Source organism: Vicia villosa, linkage group LG5, assembly GCF_029867415.1.
Source record: "Vicia villosa cultivar HV-30 ecotype Madison, WI linkage group LG5, Vvil1.0, whole genome shotgun sequence".
Taxonomy (NCBI): domain Eukaryota; kingdom Viridiplantae; phylum Streptophyta; class Magnoliopsida; order Fabales; family Fabaceae; genus Vicia; species Vicia villosa.
The window spans coordinates 141,045,305-141,051,358 of NC_081184.1; positions in this window are offsets into that span (position 1 = coordinate 141,045,305).

Below are 6,054 nucleotides of genomic sequence, written 5' to 3' on the forward strand. Positions count from 1 at the left end.
TATGTACAAATTTTTTTTATTGAAAAGAAGGTTAAAAGTCAAAAAAACAAACTACAAAGCAACGATTCTAGAAACACGTATTCTATTAATATAGCATGAAATGAATAATCAAAATTTCTTAGGCAATACAGAAACTGTCTTTCAAGGCGAAATTATAATTGACCAGAGCATCAGTCAACTGATTCGCTTCTCTATGAATATGCTTGATATTCGCCTCCCAATCTAACTCACATAAGCTTATGATCTTTGACAACAAATTGTACCCATGATGCTGAATATTCCGCTTTCCTTGAACATCTTGCACCACAACTATTGAATCTACCCGAATCTTCACCTTATCAAACTTTAAATTCCTAGCCAATTGCAACCCTTCATACAACCCCCAAAGCTCTGGCATATAAGGGTCCCATCGGCCAATAAATTTAGAAAACCCAGTGATCCATTCTCCCACTTCCCCTTAAATGACTCCACCACAGCCAATAATGTCATTTCTACAGGCTCCATCTACATTAATGCATATTCACCCCCTCTTAGGAAAGTCAAACTGAACTTTTATCTTCATACTTCTCCCCATGCAATTCTCCTTTATTATACTTTCTGACGATCCATTATACTTTACCATTTTCTTCACTTTCTCCATTTGATTATGAGGTCTCACAAAATCTTCCTCATGATTCTCTTTATATCTCCACATCCATAACATATGACAAGTTGTTACCCAAAACCTATCCCGATTCTCAGGCCAACCATACTGCCTCCCATTATCCATATTCATGTCAATCTAATTAGATAAGCTACTAGTGAAAAATCTGTTTATGTTGGGTCTAGAAACCACACTCTCCCAAAATTGAGTAGCCAACTTACAATCTTGCAACACATGCAATACCGTTTCCGAAAAGTCGTAACAATATTCACACGCATTCGAACCAAGCCTCATTCGACTTATTCTTGAGTTGGTAAGTAATCTATCATGCATGACCAACCATAAAAAGACACAAACTCTCTCCAAAACTTTAATTTGCCATATTTTCTTCCAGTACTTATTTCCCGCCTGCACCGCAAACTTGCATAAACCATGGTACAGTAAAGTAATCGAGGTATGCGCCATAATTGAGTCCAACCAGATCTGTTCATCTTCTCCATAATTGTCATCCGGTGGGAGAAGTGCACCAATTTTACTTAAAATTTCTGCAGGCATTCAATCCGATAGTAACCGCCAATTCCATTGGCCATCCTGAGCATAATTGGCCAACTTGTCATGCATGCAATTATCCGGAATATGCAAATCACAGTCCACCAATCTCAACCCCGTTTCTATCCAATCATGAGAAATGTCTATTTTCCTGCCATCCCGCACAATCCAGCCAATATTGTCCTCCAGTACTGTCCAAAGCTTAACAATACTCCTCTGTAATTGTGAATTTGTTGCTCTCACAAGAAGCTTGTCATTACCACTGTTGCGACGATACTTTCTTTTTAGGACCTGACACCATATTTCCTGACTGTTATTTTGCATCCCCCGAACCAACTTCAAAATGTAAGCTTTGTTCATCTCATGAAGTCTCCGAATTCCAAGACCATCATGAATTTTTGGAACGGTACCCACCTCCCAACCAACTGCATCATACTTTCTATGAGAATATGTATCCCCCCAAATGAACTTCCTTTGAATCTAATAAATCTCCTCCACATGATTTTTTGTAACATAAAAGTCATCGTAGGATATATAGGTATTACTTTTAACACACTCTTAGCTAATGTTATTCTCCCCGCAAGGGATAATTGGTTAGCTTTCCACTTCATGAGCTTAGCCTTAACTTGATTCACCACATATTCAAAATCCCTTCTCTTAGGAGATTTACCAGTTAGAGGTACACCTAGATACTTCCCTAGCACGTTCATTTCTCTAAAACCAGAAATTCTGAGGATAGCATCCTTACTTCTTCTATTAGTATTTAGAGAGAAAAGAATACTTGTCCTCTCACTACTTACTTGTTGACCAGAAGCATTGCAAAACATATCAAGAGTGTGCATAACATATTTAATTTGCTTCTCACGTGATTCTCCAAACAACAGTAAATCTTCAACAAACATTAAGTGAGATATAGTCGGCCCATTCCTACCATCCCTAAGAGCTTTCCATCTTCCTTCATTAAATACTTGACTAATGCTAATAGAAATGAACTTTGGTTAGAGAATTCAAGGAGAGAAAAAGATTAAGTTTTGTAAAAAAAGTTTTGCATATCAGTTACTTTCTTTAAAGGTGAGAAATGTAAAAGTGTCCAGGTTAGGCATGGCAACGTGGCGAGTTGAGGATAGTTTTTACCTCTTTAAACTTAAACTAAAATCTTTAAACAATTTTAGTTCCATCCTTGATCCTTAACGAGGATAAAATATTAAAATTAAAATTTGTTCCAAATGAATTCGGGTTAGGTTCGGGTATCCTTGTTCTGCCACTATCTATTTAGTAAAATTAATTTCTTAATAAAAATATTCATTTTTTCTAACATTAAATTACATTATAAATAATAAAATAAAACAATCTCAAATAATTATATATATATATCAAATATTTTAAATAATAAATACAAATCAAAATATCAAAACATTGACAACAATAGAATGACTGTATGTGTTATCACAATTACATTTGGAGGCTTAAGGGAGATATTGGAGGTCTTGGTAATTTTAAAGTCATTTAGATGGAAAGATGATGTGGTGGAGGAGTTAGTTCCAATCAATAGCAGTTGAGCTTTAGTCTTGGATATTAAGTGCTTGAATTTGGAGTGTGATTTTTGAACTTGGACCAACTACGAGCTTCCCACACATTGTTGATGATGAAAGTGAAGGCAATTTTCAATACCAAAGAGCTTTGATTCGACCGGTTTGTAGTGCAAGTAATCCACCGGTATTCTAGTGTGTTTTGGATGATTGGAAAATTTAGTTGTGTTATAAAACCAAAACCACCTATTCTTGAAAAAAGGGCAATAAAAAAACAAATGTTTAGTTGTTTCTTCATCCTTGTCGTAAAGATTGCACATGGTGGTCAAATTCCAACCCATGTGCTTCAAATTGTCGTAAGAAATATCAAGAACTTCTAAATAAGCATGGATTAAGATTGAGGAATGTTAATGCACCAAATTGTCTTGGCCCAAAATTTCACTAAAGATGGTGCTTTGGATTTCCATGCTTCTTTGAGGTTTAAAAATCCTGAGTGTGAGAGGGGCCAAATGATGATGCCTTCATAAATAACGTATTGTAAAAGGGAGTGATGAAGCCTTTGGAGAATAAAAGAAAAGATTGTGGTCCAATTGTTAGGGATGTCCCATTGATCATAAACAACAAAATCTGCAACTTTGGGGTGCACAAAGATTTTTTTGCTTTAAAGGTACTCCAAACTAGTTTCAAGGATTAGAGGGGAGCCACACCAAGAGTCTTGCCAAAAATTAATAGAAGTTCTTTTCTCCATATAGCAAGAGGAACGATTCTTGATGGTGTTATATTTAATTCTAATGCCAAACCAAATAGTGGATAAGATATGATAATTGACTATTCCGTAGGATTTGAAAATTATGGCCATGAGAATTGTGGCACAAGACTTCTCACATGTTATCATATCCCAACCAAGTTTTGTGTTAGATGCTTCATCAAGTCTAATAAGGGATCTTAAACCTAAACCACCATGGGGCTGATGTTTCACATTTTGTTATAGGCAAGCATTACTAGTTTTCGTTTGTTCACTACTCAACTCCAAATGAAGTCCTTAGCAACTCTCTCGATTTCTTTCAATAAGGTAACAAGCTTGGAATATTTGAAAATGGTGTAACTAAGAATACTTTTAATAATGGACTTTGCAAGCATTACTCTACCAATCATTTAGAGAATTGAACCTTCCAAATAGTCATTTTGGAAATGGTTTTGTTTGCAATAGGCTGCATATAATATGACCTAACTCTACCCTTGAAAATTGGAACTCCAAGGTAGATGATAGGCATGAAGCCCCCCAGTGAAGCCTGTCATCTAAAGGATGTTAAGAAGCCTAATAGAAGATATGAAACCTGAGTAAATAGAATACTTAGTTATATTTATTACCTAACCTAAGGCAAGAGAATATTTGTTGAAAAGATTTATGAGGGCTGTTAGATACCTTTTTCCTGCAGAAAATTAAAATATCATATGCATACAATACATAAGAAGGAAAGTATGTGCCTTTTCTACTTTTGATGAGCTTCGAGGAGCCATCCACAAATAGCTTAGCAATGCTTCTACTTAAAACTTATTTTATAAGACATGACATATAAAAGATAATGTATCTCCTTGTCTAACACCTCTTGTGAAGCTAAAGAAACCATGATGAGCACCATTTACAGAAACATAAAGGAAGGTTAAATCTAGAATGATTTGAATCCATTGGGAGAAGATGAAATTGCATATCCATGCTACATTAAAGGGGGCTATGTGTGTCTCTACTATATCATTTTGTTGCTCGTCCTTTAAGCTTCGTTTTGGATTTAGTTTTATATCATTGAGTCTCCTCTTTAATTGCTCATTTATGGATTAAGTTTTAAATCCGTATATTTTAGCATGCATAATTCAAACTATTTATTTTTTAGTGTGAGCAATATACTTTAAGTCACTTAGTCGAGTTTTTGGATCAAGAACCAATTTTTAGAATGGTTCAAGTCATGACATCATTGGAATCTCAAAACAACTTCAAAAATTTCAAAAACTGAGATTTTAGGTGTGTGATTCGAATCACACACCATGTGAGTCGAATCAGATGAAAGAGTGGGAAATCAGGGACTTTGTGAGTCGAATCACATATTATACATGACACAAATTATGGAACCTTGTGACTCAAAACATAAGTTATTCATGATTTGAATCATGAAATGGTGATTTGCCTTTGGCTTGCCTGAGTCGAACCACAAGTTGTTCTTAACTCTAATTAAATTATTCATGACTCGAATCACAGGTCTTGACTTGACTCGAATCATGGTTAAATGAGTTTCTCATATGTTTGATCTTGTTCCAAACTACTTTGCCATTTGACTCAAATCACCCATGAGCTCATGACTCGAATCAAGTATGATTTTTCACTCTTTTTGTGCTAAATCTCTAGCATCTGTAAATATTTTTTTCTCTCAAATAATTCGCAATGTTAAGAAATACATACTTCCAATTCTGATTTGTAAATTCACAAACCACTTGTTCTCAAATATTTTCAAACGAGTTTTGAATCTTTCTTGAACAATTGCCAACTATTTCTTTCATCTTCTACCTCCTTCTTTCTCCATTGTTGCATGGATCTTAATCTCATCTTTGAAGGTTCGTGATTGTTTGGGAGATTTGTTTTGGAATTTAATGTTTCTTTGAATATTTGTGTAAGATTTCAGAGGTTAGCTAGGGTGTGTAGTGTTGTGCCTGGTTCTGACAATTTTAATGGAAAAAGGAGGTTTTTCTCTTCAAGTTGACCTTGGTAGTGTTGTGTGGAAGCCTACAGATAATCTTCGAACATACCAACGCTTATTAGGATATTGTGATTATATAAACTCTAGTAATTTTATATTGGGTTATTACCATTTTACCCCCTGCCATATAAGTCATTTCTGGTTTACCCCCCTGTAAAAAATTTTTTTTGAAAAACAACCTTGCCATTTCAAAATACTAACTTTTTAGCCCCTAAAGTCATAATCCGCAGGAAATCTGCAGGTTTCCTGTGGATTTTCTTTCGGATTTTGCTGTGGATTTTGACTTTAGGGGCTAAAAAGTTAGTATTTTGAAATGGCAAGGTTGTTTTTCAAAAAAAAAAATTACAGGGGTTAAACCAGAAATAACCTATATGGCAGGGGGTAAAATGGTATTAACCCTTTTATATTTAAATGTTTATTTGGGATATTGTGATTTTAGAAACTCTTATAATTTTGTCACAAATATTATTCTAGCACGCTCTTTGACCAGTCATGTGATTCGAGCATCCTGTGTCGAGGAATCAGTTCCTGGAGTTAACATGCTCATCTACAATTAAAGCCATGAGCACCAAATCTTTAGAAT